At 42.0% G+C, this 14,350-nt stretch overlaps 1 long non-coding RNA gene across 2 annotated transcripts in view; it reads right to left on the bottom strand.

Moving 5' to 3' along the window:
* Positions 1-6,300: 6,300 nt before the first annotated feature.
* LOC129708104 (uncharacterized) overlaps positions 6,301-14,350 on the bottom strand; it is a 130,338-nt gene continuing 122,288 nt past the window's right edge. For both annotated transcript variants that reach the window (XR_008725284.1, XR_008725285.1), the window contains one exon: positions 6,301-7,259. This is a non-coding gene — a long non-coding RNA (uncharacterized LOC129708104). The remainder of the gene's footprint in view (positions 7,260-14,350) is intronic.

The raw sequence follows: 14,350 nt of genomic DNA, 5'->3' as shown, positions 1-14,350 counted from the left end.
TGAATTATTGCATAATGGATGAATGTATGGATGAATGAAAGAATGAATTATTGCATAATGGATGAATGTATGGATGAATGAAAGAATGAATGAATGGATGAATGAATTATTGCATAATGAATGAATGAATGAAAGAATGAATGAATGAATGGTACTGTATTATCACATGTGACATGTCACAGTGAAATTCTTTGTTTTGTGTACCCTACACAAGTATGCAAAGAGTCACCATGTCAAGGGCGTTGACAAAGTTATGAAGTGTTCAATGAAGCTCCTGTGGTTCCTCTTTGTTCTTGGCACCTCCCCCATGCCAGGTACCTTGGACAATGATGTAGATAGCTAACGCAGACTCCTTTTTCCCATCCCGTGCCAAACAGTAGATCCAATTGTGGCTCAGCTGACAATAAGCTCAAGACTGAATGCAGCATCTTTCGATAGACTAGTAGTCTATCCAGTTCACCTGCACTCCAGTTGCTACTCTTCCCAACTGCCTAGTAATATGGGAGTATATATTTAAAAGCCAGGACTGAAGCTTTGGTCGAAGGCAAGTTTCAATGCACTAATATATTCTTTAACAAAGACAGTTCTATCGAATGTAGATGAAGTCAAACCTTTAAAAACATTTCTGAAGCCCAGTTGAACTTACACCAGTTTGTATAAAGTGGTCGGCCTCCTACACAAATAAATTGAGTTTAATATAAGAATGCCACTGTTGAGAAGCCGTGTTTCACCATACACTGACTCCTTCCATCTACGTATTTGTAATTGAAATGGATACCAGCTGTAATATCTCATCAATATACATTGCACGCAGTTCCTGGCTGGTGCAACGGTAAAACATCAAAATCAAAGAAATCCGGCTTTATAAAATGGTTTTAACAAAAATATTTATAGACTTTGCGTTAATAATGACATCATCACTTGCATCAGACAGGGCAAGGAGGAAACCATTATGACATCATTGATTTAGCAAGAAGGAAAGACCTGCTAAGTGATATAATATGTTTTAGGAGGCAAACCAGTCATTTAGCAATATTGGTGTTAGAGGAAACCTCCCCAACACAAGGCGAGCATTGTCAGACTGCTCACTAATAGTTGTAAAACCACCTATGGCTAAACTGCACCAAGTTTATGGACCTCTTCGATTCTATGCACTTAAGTCAGGAGCACCAAAAATAAGCAACAACAACGATGTCCTCCTGTAATATAAGTGACCTAAATATTGCCAAAGTTCCAGATTTGGAACTCAATGCTGCCCGCCCCCACATGTTCCGGTAATTGTTGAAAGCTGCCACTAATAACTGCAGATTAACCATTAATCATTTTAAAAAATGTATTCCTTTTGACAGATTTTTCATGTTTTACAAAATTCACGCTTTACCTTGTTGTAAAAATATTTTTCTTTCATCAAAGGAAATTATACTTTCTTGCACTTCATGCCTTTTCGCTCCCTGTTTCCATATTTTCATATGGTTAATTTAACCCAACCAACTTCTACGACATTCACAGTACTTGGAAAAATGCAGGTTCTTATGTTAGGTAACTTGACCCTTGCGTCATCACTGGAGGAAGTTTGAATAAATCACAGCTACTTTTTAAAACATTAATTAATTGTAGTTATTATTATAATCAACCTCAATCCTGACAAGTGTAAGTTCCGGGATCCAGCGGTTTCCCACATCTTTACTCCTGATGGCCTCAAACCCGATCGGAAGAAAGCTGCTGCCATCACAGAGATGCCTGCCCCCACAGACGTGAAAGGCCTGCAACGTTTTCTGGGCATGGTAAACTATCCCGGAAAGTTCATACCAAACCTCAGCGAATTATGCTCCACACTGCGGCAGCTGAACAAAAAGGACACTGCATGGTCATGGTTCCTGCAACATCAGGTTGCCTTTGATGTTTTTAAATCCAAACTGACCAGTGCACCGACCCTGACTTTCTTCGACCTGAAACGTCCGGTGACGATCACCTGCGATGCCTCGAAATTTGGGCTCGGCGCAGCCTGCTTGCAACCATCTACCATAGATGGCACCCCACCACCCGTCGCATATGCCTCTCGCACCATCAATCTACAATTATTATTAGCATTTAATAATTGTTTGTATAGGGTTGGGTCATATCTGGTTAAGATCCACATTTTAGAAACATAGAAACATAGAAATTAGCTGCAGGAGTAGGCCATTCGGCCCTTCGAGCCTGCACCGCCATTCAATATGATCATGGCTGATCATCCAACTCAGTATCCTGTATCTGCCTTCTCTCCATACCCTCTGATCCCCTTAGCCACAAGGGCCACATCTAACTCCCTCTTAAATATAGCCAATGAACTGGCCTCGACTACCCTCTGCGGCAGAGAGTTCCAGAGATTCACCACTCTCTGTGTGAAAAAAGTTCTTCTCATCTCGGTTTTAAAGGATTTCCCCCTTATCCTTAAGCTGTGACACCTTGTCCTGGACTTCCCCAACATCGGGAACAATCTTCCTGCATCTAGCCTGTCCAACCCCTTAAGAATTTTGTAAGTTTCTATACGATCCCCTCTCAATCTCCTAAATTCTAGAGAGTATAAACCAAGTCTATCCAGTCTTTCTTCATAAGACAGTCCTGACATCCCAGGAATCAGTCTGGTGAACCTTCTCTGCACTCCCTCTATGGCAATAATGTCCTTCCTTAGATTTGGAGACCAAAACTGTACGCAATACTCCAGGTGTGGTCTCACCAAGACCCTGTACAACTGCAGTAGAACCTCCCTGCTCCTATACTCAAATCCTTTTGTGTCAGAATATATCCTTCAAGCCCTTATTCATTCATAGACAAGTTACAAAATGTAGTTAAGTTTAGTTCAGAGATACAACACGGACTCGGTGGGTCATTTAGCGATCCCCGCACACTAACGGTATCCGACACACACTAGGGACAGTTTACAATTACACCAAGCCAATTAACCCACAAACCTGTACGTATTTGGAGTGTGGGAGGAAACTGGAGATCCCGGAGAAAACCCACGCAGGTCACGGGGAGAAAGTACAAACTCCGTACAGACAGCACCCTTAGTCAGGATTGAACCCGGGCATCTGGCGCTGTAAGGCAGCAACTCTACCACGGCGCCACCATACCACACGTGGTAAGTAGTAGGTAGAAAAATATTTCCCTGTCAGTGATGAACAAACTGTGGGTTTACTTCTTGATCCAATTCACATTAGAACAGTTTGCTTGTCATTTAAACATAATTCTGAGCCTAACATACCATAACATATCTTTCGCAACAAACTACCTCGAGTTTCCCTCAATCTAAAAAATACAAACTCTCCTATTTTGTATTATTTTCATTCCATTGTTTAACACACCTCGAGTGTGGTTCAACACTAGCACCCTTTTCTGTTCTCTGGCTCGCAATTGTCCTGAAAAGGTCGCAGTGAAACCTAAAGGGTTCACAGAGAGAAGGCAGGTACGGGATACTGAGTTGGATGATCAGCCATGATCATATTGAATGGCGGTGCAGGATCGAAGGGCCGAATGGCCTACTCCTGCACCAAGTTTCTATGTTTCTATAGTGCAGGGTGTATTGATACCAACATACCAAAGAATACAACATGATTATCCACTGCCATTCCCTGTTGATTATGTTCACAAGACATAGGAGCAGAATTAGGCCATTCGGCCCATCGTTCGACCACGGGGGATATATTTTTCTTCTCAATAATATTCTCCTGCCTTCTCCCATAACCCATACTAATCAAGAGTCTATCGATCTCCAACTTGGCCTCCACCACCACCTATGGCAATGATGTCCACAGATTCAATACTCTCTGGCTAAAAAAATTCCTCCTCATCTCCATTCTAAAGGTACACCCTTTTATTCTGAGGTTATTCCCTCTGCCCCCTTTCCCAATGACGGACTCAGGAGGTTAGCCACAGACTGTGGTGGGGGAGGGTGTGTCTCTTGGAAGTTGCAGGAAGGCACAGGTACAATCTTAAAGACCAGCGTCTCTCAAAGTTTCTCCATAATTTGTAATATTAAATTAGTCTGACACTTGCCACACACACTGCACGTTAGATAAAAGACAGAACTACTCTCACTGAGAATTTGAGAGTTCAGCTATAGTTGTTATCAAGGGACATAAATACTACACAAATATATAAAACCAAGACATTAACCAAAGAGTAATCAACTTTTTGTTGATTTAATCTCAATTGCCATGTAACGGCTCAGATTTTCATTGAATAATCAATGCAGAGAAAACATGTTCCTAATTATACGTTGATGTTTACTTATAGCCAACTTGCCCATTTCTTTTGACCTCCCCACTTGTTGAAGGTGCAAACCCATGCAAAAGGTAATGTTCTATGGCTAATGGTATCTCGATAGTAACTCGTGATAGACCATTATATCATGTCCGTCTCTGGACAGTGTAGCTTTCTCACTAGGCACCAGAGCTACATCTGCTCCCACCCCAACCACAGATGCAAGTTGTTGGCCTTTCCTAAAATGTGTTGAACGAAACAATTTTAATCTTTTCTCTATCAGACCCAGGAAGAAATTCAAATGAAAAAACGGAGTCTGGAGAAACTCAGAGGGTTTTGCTCCGATCACTTATAACCGTATGACCTGATGACATATGTGAGCTACTTGGGGCATAGTAAATGCGATGCTGTTGGGGCCAGAGGGATGGAGGATGGATCTGAGTGGTGGAGAGACCTTGGTGAGCTTGCGTTTCCTCATATTAAAATGCGTTTTAACTTTCTGTATTAGGAAGGAAGGACTCCATGGCACACCATGGAAACAACTAGGGGGCCACTAATGCATCTCAAGGCACTAAATGACATGCCTGAATGCTTCAAAAATGCTGTTACAATACCAAAAACATAATGTCCGAAGGTATCTTAGAAAGTGGAAGATTCTTCCAGCTCTTGAGAAATCAACAATTCTAGAAGCGAATCCCTTTGATCTTACCAAAGGGGCTGACGAAATAGACTACAATTCAATTCCAGTTGAAGTCTTGTGTTGGCAACACTTTAATCGTGCTGCAACAGATGATTCTCTTCAGAAGCAATTGGATTATCTGGGTAAGTCTGGCTGGGTTCAACTCAGGTCTGCCTGAGTGCCTCCATCTTCACTTTGAATTTTGAGACGAACAACAAGGGAAGTTGATGTTCAAAGGATATCAATGTGGTAGCAGCTGCATTGCATTAATGTCAGCAGCTTATTCAGGGAATATTGGCATCGACGCTCGTATCTGGAGAGGCTGTGACCGCATTTATTGGTCCAGGATTCCAGAGGAGCTTAAACAAATCATTGCGAAGTGTGATGTCTGTCTGGTTTATTGCAGTAATCTCAATGAGATTGGAGTCAGGTCTTTTCACAGTTTGGGCTTGGCCTTGTGAGGCAAATAGACATCACCTTCATGTTGTGTGTGACCATTGGAGTAACTTTATCAAAGTTACTGGCCTCACTAAATGTGTAGTGTTACATGGGATTATAGAGATGTTTGTAAGATGTGTGATACCCAGTGAAGGGCAAAGCTCCAGTCTTTGCATTGTCAGGACATGCCATATTGGCCAAGAATTGGGCATTGAGCCAAATGGGGCGATTCCTCACTAACTGCAAAACAAAGAATACCCGCAGAAGGGTTAAATGATGCTTCACAACATCCCAGGAGCTGTAGATTGATGCAGCTCCTCGAGTAATAGCGTAGTTAAAAGTTTTACTCAGCAACATGTGTCAAAGATGTAAGACTTTACTTTCCAGAGCAGAAGACTATCACATCATTGATAATTGCTCTGAGGACACCCCTTGGTGCTCTTTGGTACCATCAGTTTTATGGGCAATGTTAATCAGGAATCACAATGTTCGTTCAATATAATGGGATAAGTTTTAATAATGAAAAGTGGGTTTTTGGAGTAGGTGGATTTTAGCGTCGGTGAACTTATCATGGAGAGATTTCCAGTTAAATTTCCTAAGCTGGTGGTATGCAAAGCAGTGTAGGCATACTTACCCCAATATTTCCTTGGGAATAGTGGGTTGCCACATGGAAATGCCTTGATTAGATTAAGTTGGACACACTGTTTTCACTTTGAAATGATGTCTAAGACCTCCTCAAGCTTTGAGAAGGAACTGCAGATGCTGGAGAATCGAAGGTACACAAAAAAGCTGGAGAAACTCAGCGGGTGCAGCAGCATCTATGGAGCAAAGGAAATAGGCAACGTTTCGGGCCGAAACCCTTCTTCAAACCCTTCCTCCAGTCTGAAGAAGGGTTTCGGCCCGAAACGTTGCCTTGGCTGGACCACCAAGCTTGGCTGGACCACCAATTGTATCAGTGAATTGGTTCCTTTCAAAACCTTGATGGCTTGGTCAACTACATCATAGTATATGATGCTTCAGTTGCTTCCTGATAGATGCCAGCAATTGTGCCCAAAGTAGTGGCTGCTGTAGAGAAAGAAACAAGAGTAGGGACAAATGTTACATTATGCCATCACTAGGAACTGTCCTTTCCTTTAGTAAAATGCTCGTTTTTACATTAGATTCAATTGTTCATTGGTACTTTATTTGTCACATGTACCGAGGTACAGTGTTCAGGGCACGTATCACTAGACATATGCACTTAGATACATCTTAGATAAGCATCTCAGATACAGTACAAGTGTACAGCAGTAGTACAGAGATACTGTACAGAGTCGCCACAATTTCAAGTCCCAGGGTTCTTGACCTGACCTTGAAGGCATGTTGTCCTTGCAGCGTTGCAGGGTCGGCCTGGCCAAGCGTTACCGTTGCTGTCCTCCGCCGCTGCTCCACCGCTGTAGGCCGCGTGTGCATGCGCGTGGCTTCTTTCTGAGTCGTGTTATAACGAGTCATGGAGTGGTAGAATTTCTGAGCTAATTCGGAGCATGCACTGTGGCCAGTCCCCATCTTGACAACATCCTCAGACCCAGAAATACTTGCTGCTAAAATTGTCGTGTCACCCTAAAGGGGCAAAAAAACACTTGTATTCCTCCTTGTACATTTAAGAAATGTAATTGAATTTAATTTGATTGCCATTGAATTTTTACCACCTGGTTTAAGAGGTGATAGCTCCAACTTGCAGTTTCTTCTCTCTCCATTTATACAGTCCATCCAGTTAGAATTTTAGCTAAACACCTTGCAGCAATTGTTAGTGGCACAGTTTCTTGGTTAGGCTGGTAATATTCCCAGAAAATGAACAAAATACTGGTTCCATCTGCTTTCATCAGATTATATTCGTATGCATTCATAAGTATATTTGCTAATATAAAAAAAGAACCATTACATCATAAGACAGCAGAAAAAGGCTCGAAGTCTTTTGTATTACAGAGTAATTCACACAGCAATTAAAATATTCATGCAGTTTAAGATCATTTGAATCCATTAAAATCTAATGAACTCATCTGTTGTGCAATCTAGCCCAATGGAATAATGACGAGTCACATATGTAATTCTTTGTAGGTAAGTACTGATTGTTTCCTTTGAGACAAACGTTTATCTGCTTTATTGTCAGGTATTTCTCCGAGAGATCTTTGTTAATCTGGTATTAAATATAACACAGTGGAAGATTGCTTAATACATAACATTTCAAATTGTTTTTCTTCACGTATTACAAATTATGCAAATGATCTTGAAAGACACTTGGGGCTTAGCAGAGATGGAATGAAGTTGCCGTGGTCTACTTGTGGTGGTGCAGTATCATATTACAACCTGTTGTTACAAATCCTGCTCTCAAATTACCACTTATTGCGTTCCTGATGGATGACCCATTATAATCAATGGAAACAATCAAATCTTCAAGAGATTGACTCTCAAGACTCAGTTAGTTATAATGAAGCTTGTCTCGTTCAATGCATTAACATTGCGGAAATTCTTCCTCTCCAAGTATCTATATGCAAATGCTGGTAGTCGCAATTCATCCTATTTACATTGCATAGATCACAATAACATCAATAAGATTGTCACGTTTATTGCTTCAGTTTAAGCAGAATGGCTCATTCCCATTATACTGCTTTCTGATGCAGGAAAGCAAAACACATCGAAAAGCAAAGAGTATGTTGCCTCTTTGTAATTTATACAGCTTTACACGATGTTTCATACAAATTACAGCACAAGCTTTTCCAAACTGGATTTAAGCGACACACAAATCTCTTTGAATGCTGTTTCAACTAATCCCATCAACTAAGCCGTGTGTTTCTTTTAGCTTCACATTTTTACCTATCTTATAAACCCACAATGGCGCAGCAGTAAAGTTGCTGCCTTACAGCGCCGGAGACACGGTTCAATCCTGTTCACGGGTGCTGTCTGTGCGGAGTGTGTACCTTCTTCCCGTGCCCTGTGTGGGTTTTCAAGAAAGTACATCATGCTTCGGCGTCCGAGAGGTTTTAGCATGTCCACAAGTATTCTCTCAAACAACCACAGAAGTGCTGCAGAAAGTATTCCGTGGGATGCATCTCAGCCTGGTGTGGCAACTGACAGTCTGAACATGCAGAGAGTGGTGAACACAGCCCAGTTCATCACAGGCTCGTCACCTTCTGCCATCCTGTCCATCTTCACAGTAGGCTGCGTCAGGAAGGCTGAAAGTATTGTCCCACCTCCCAAAGATGTGCGGGTTTGTAGGCTATTTGCCCCTCTGTGAATTGCCTCTGGTGTGTAGGGAGCAGATGCAAAAGTAGGATAACATAGAACTAGTGTGAACGGGTGATGGATGGTCAGCATGGACCCAGTGGGCCTGAAGGGCCTATTTCTATGCCCTATCTCTAAAACTAAATGAAGAAACGGTGGGTGTTGGAAGTTAGTGTTGCGATTGCCACTTGTGCAGCCACAGAACACCGTGCTGCTAAATGCTTGCAAAATAACTATTCCGTGATGGAAATGGCAAGATAGAGAATAATGTTTTCAGAGATGAACTTACAAGGGCTCAACGTGGAAGCTTCTTGTTTTATTGAGCACAAGAGAACTGAGAAGCAATTTAGCCTGGAACCTAATTCCTGTGCAACTCGCATTTCAAATATCTATAATGGTTCATTTACATTTAATACCAGCACCAAGCTCTCGCTGATGTTTCCTTCAAATATCCATGTTAATTTGATGATCATTGGTCATTATAATGCACTGACAATTTTGTTCATCTCTCTAGTTCAAATTGCAAGTAAATAGAACATAGACAAGCACAGCTCATGAACAGGTCCTTCTGCTGACAATGTCGAACATGACAAAATAAACTAATCTCATCTGCCCTCACATGATCCCTAACCCTGTATTTTCTGTATATGCATATGCCTGTCTAAATGCCACTTAAACGGCACGATCATATCTGCCTCCGCCAACACCCCTGGCAGTGCCTTCAAGGCACCCGCCATCCTTTGTGTAAAAATCTACCCCGTACATCCCCTTGAAACTTTGCCCCTCTCACCTTAAAGCTAAACACTTCTAGTCTTTGACATCTCCACCCTCGAATAAAGGTTCCATCTACTCTATCAATGCTTTTCATAATTTTATATACCTCTGTCAGGTCCCCCCCCCGACACACCTTCTTGATTAGTACAGGTGTCAGGGGTTATGGGGAGAAGATGGGAGCATGGGATTAGGAGATAGATCAGCCATGATTGAATGACGGAGTAGACTTGATGGGGCCGAATGACCTAATTCTACTCCTATCATTTATGACCTTATGACCAGGGAAAATAATCAATACAATACAATACAATACCTTTATTTGTCATTTGAACCTCACATGAGGTTCAAACGAAATGTAGTTTCTGCAGCCATACAATAAAAAAACCAAAACACACACCAACACTATTCACATAAACATCCATCACAGTGGCTCTCCTCCTCACTGTGATGGAAGGCAAAGTTCTTGTCTCTCCCCTGCATTCCATTTCCCGAAGTCGAGTCAAGTTTATCCAACCTTTTCTTGGGGCTAAGACTCCCAAATACAGGCAGCATTCTGTTAAAAAATTAGCTTTTGAACCAAAAAGTTACTATTTCAAAACTTCACCTAACCGAGAGATTTATTGGTATTTCTCAGTAAAATTAAATTATCGTTCTAGTGACTATTGCCCCATCAGACAAAAAACACAAAGTGCTGGAGTAATTCAACAGATCAGGCACTATCTCTGGAGAATATGGGTAGGTGAAGTTTTGGGTACCTAAAGACTATTATTTGCCATCAGAGTATATTGTTAATGTGTGTTCTTCGGCTGATGTGTACCTCCTTTTTTACCTCTTTACTAAAAAGTATTTACTAAAGTATTTACCTCTTTACTAAAAAGTATTTGTCAGATGGATTATTAAGTGTGTCAGTGCTGTAACGATATCAGGTTCAGGTGACGTCCTAAACAGTCAAACTAAAGTTTAAGCAGTTTACAAAGTCATCCGAGCCTCCTGCTTGTGTTTCAGGATTATGTTATACACTTGACTACCTGCTGTTTGGTGCAAAGTGTACAATGAAAGGTTAATGAGATCATAACCTGCTGATTGTTGCAAGATGTGCAGTGAAAGGTTAAAGAGATCACAGCTTTCAGATAGAACCAGGCTGTGTTGTTAAAGCAAAACATCTTGCCTTTCGTGTTACCCTCATTGTATTAATCGGATAAAAGATTAAAATAAAGACTTGGTAAGTTGACCCTGCAATGCAACTTGACATTGAGTTCTGGGTGTCCATTAGTAAATTAATAATACATTATACTAATTATAAACATTGAATAAAAATACGGGATAGAATTTCATTCACAAAACTCTGATAAATAAATTAGTGTGCCATTGAAATCCAGTTTAACCTGGACTAGAAGAAGTTTACACATGTAATCAAGACCATTGAAAAGTCATCTCCGCTTCAGATAGGCTTTAGTTTCCCCCAAACACTCTGCAGTTACACTACCACAGGTGAAGTGGCAAACATAGCATTTGCTTGATATTAGATTTCCATTCTCACAAGGAGGAAACATTACACGACTTATTTATTTACGAAGTTCACGTACCTTGCTTCCCTCCAGCCACACTGTTTGAAGTCCAACGCTGAAACTATAGGCTGCTGGGTATATGGAACGAGCTGCCACAGGAGGTAGGTAGTTGGGGCAGGTACTATAACAACATTTATCCAAATTATACTGCATCTGCCATGCATCTGCCCACTCACCCAACCTATCCAAGTCACCCTGCATCCTCAATGCATCCTCTTCACACTGTCACCCAGCTTTGTCATCTGCAGGTTTGCTAATGTTACTTTTAATTCCTTCATCTAAATCATTAATGTATAATGTAACTAGCTGTATGTATAATAGTTTTATATATATATATAACTTCCGCTGCGCCACTGATGGCCCTTTTGAACCATATTAACTTCTTCTTGCGTATGACGTGCACAGCCTAGAGTTGTAGGACAACTTGTTCTATTTGATCTTATTTTATTGTGCATGCCGGGTTGATTGCATTCGTCAAAACAGGGTGGACCACGTGAAGGTTGCAATCTTCCACCTCACCTTATTGACTGAATAATTGCAGGTCTGACTCATTGATTAGGTACATCACTAATAATTGAAAGTGCAAAATCTGTTCTCTCATGATGATATGGCACCCGGGCTAAAAGTCATTTCAAGTACTGGTCCATAACGACACGCTGTAGTGTTAGAATATTAACTAGGAATAGTAAAAATGGTAATATTTCTTCAAATGTTGCCTACTTCACATGCTCTTTCAAATGACAGTGGTATTCCCACACAATATTCCACAAAGCTGACCCACATCACGGGATGGGGAGAGTTTTCTCTACAGATCATGAAATAATCTGGTAAGCAATAAATCACAATACTTAAAAACACAGCTTGTGGCTGTGGGAAATTAAAATCATCTCCCTTGAGCTGACTAAAATCATACCATTGTCTCAATTTGTAGAAGTCAAACAACTTACACTGACATTATATGTGGTTGATTGGAAAGTAATTTGGGTTCAAATAAGGTCCAATGTACCCAGGAGTTAACATGAGTCTCAATGGTTAGCTGCTAAATTGGTCATGAGTAATAAATGAAACAGGTCTATTGCTTGTTTGCAGATAATGACTATACGTTCCAACCAGTTTTGAGAAAAGAACAAAAACATTCTTTTATATGTGCAGTCCCTTCAGGAAATTACAACATAGTGTAAAAGCCCACGTATAATTTAGACGGTAATTGACCTATTTAGTACAAGGATCATTAATTTTCATTCAGGACAGTAAATGCCTGGTTTGCAGAAACGTTTCAGCTGTCGTAGTATTAAATGTGAGACACTCAGAAGCAAAGTTATGCCAAGTTATGACTAATCAAGGTGTTTAAGAAAGAACTGCAGATGCTGGAAGAATCAAAGGGGAAACTCAGCGGGTGAGGCAGCATCTATGGAGCGAAGGAATGGGTGACGTTTTGGGTTGAGATCCTTCTTCAGACTGACCTGAAACGTCACCTATTACTTCACTCCATAGATGCTGACTAATCAAGATGATCAACTTTAATGTTTAAGAGGGAACTGCAGATGCCGGAGAATCGAAGGTTACACAGAAAAGCTGGAGAAACTCAGCGGGTGCAGCAGCATCTATGGAGCGAAGGAGATAGGCAACGTTTCGGGCCGAAACCCTTCTTCAGTCTGAAGAAGGGTTTCGGCCCGAAACGTTGCCTATTTCCTTCGCTCCATAGATGCTGCTGCACTGAGTTTCTCCAGCTTTTCTGTGACCTGATCAACTTTAATAGTGGCTAGCAATAATTTAGATATACTTTTCAATTGGTTACGTTTTAGTTTTAGTTTGGGAGATACAGCACGGAAACAGGCCCTTTTGGTCCACCGGGTCCACGTCGACCAGCGATCTCCGCACATTAACACTATCCAATACCCACTAGGAACAATTTTTTTTTTTAACATTTAACAAGCCAATCAACCTACTTACATGTCCGTCCTTGGAGTGTGGAAGGAAGCCAAAGATCTCAGAGAAAACCCACACAGGTCACGGGGAGAACTCTGTACAGTCGGGATCGAACCCTTAATGCAGCAACTCTACCCCCTGCGCCACCGTGCCGCCCATGTTTGCAATTTTCATAAGAAATTATAGTAAAACATCTTTGTGTAGTAGAAGCCCCAAAATGCCTAAAAACCATAACTGATACAATCAGTTATAAAATATGAGAGCATCCAGTAACATAGCTAGTGAAGGCCACTTCAAGGCATTGTTTTAGAGATACAACATGAACACAGGGGCTCTTTGGCTCACACAGTCCACTCCGACCAACACTCAACTATACACAAAACCTACAAACCTGCGCATCTTTGGAGTGTGGGAGGAAACGGGAGCACCCGAAGAAAACCCACGTGGCCACGGGGAGAATGTACAAATTCTGTACAGACAGTATCTGTAGTCAGGATCGAACCTGTGTCTCTAGCACTGTAATGCCCCTGTCCCACTTAGGAAACCTGAACGGAAACCTCTGGAGACTTCGCGCCACCCCCAAGGTTTCCGTGCGGTTCCCGGAGGTTTTTGTCAGTCTCCCTACTTGCTTCCACTACCTGCAACCTCCGGCAACCACCTGCAACCTCTGGGAACCGCACGGAAACCTTGGGTGGGGCGCAAAGTCTCCAGAGGTTTCCGTTCAGGTTTCCTAAGTGGGACAGGGGCATAATAAGGCAGCAACTCTACTGTTGCGCTATTTGATATTGAGGTTTATCTTCGAGTGGTAATTTATTTTCCCCTACTGTGACAGCGCCCCCTTCCCTCGGATGCCGCTCTGATCCCTATCACTGGCTGACAGGACAGGAGAGGCCAATTGGTAGCAGTTGGGTCCAATTAGCTAACATCAGATTACATTTAACCTCATCAGCCTAGTCCTTACAAGCCTGAGACACCAGTGCCTCTTCCTGCCCACAGACAATGTGGGACTGTGCCACACACAGAGGCAAAGACAGACTGAGCCATCAGGACAACCCAGATACCACCAGCGCCACCTCTTCAAGCCCAAAACTGAGCTACCAGGGTAAACCTGAGACCATCAGAGTCCCGTCTCGAGACAAGGGTGAACTGCAGGGAGAAGACAGAAATTGCCACGCCTCCTTCATTGAAGACCAGGACTAAGCTACTGGGACAAGCCCAAGATCGCCAGCACCACAGTACATGCTCCCTGACGCCACTGACAGCGCCCCATGCAGTCTTCGACTTTCTTACCATCGTAAATAATATCATAATATATATCATGTGAGCTCACCCTGCTGTGTGTCTCTGGCTCTGTCTACCAGCTGACTGTCTCATTCTGATTTACATTTCGGGGTTACATATCGGGGTTTAGTTTAGAGATACAGAACACAAACAGGTCCTTCAGCTCACCGAGTCT

This window comes from Leucoraja erinacea, chromosome 23 (genome assembly GCF_028641065.1).
Source record: "Leucoraja erinacea ecotype New England chromosome 23, Leri_hhj_1, whole genome shotgun sequence".
NCBI lineage: Eukaryota > Metazoa > Chordata > Chondrichthyes > Rajiformes > Rajidae > Leucoraja > Leucoraja erinaceus.
The sequence above is the reverse complement of the archived record's forward strand: the minus strand, read 5'-3'. Positions and strand labels throughout refer to the sequence as shown.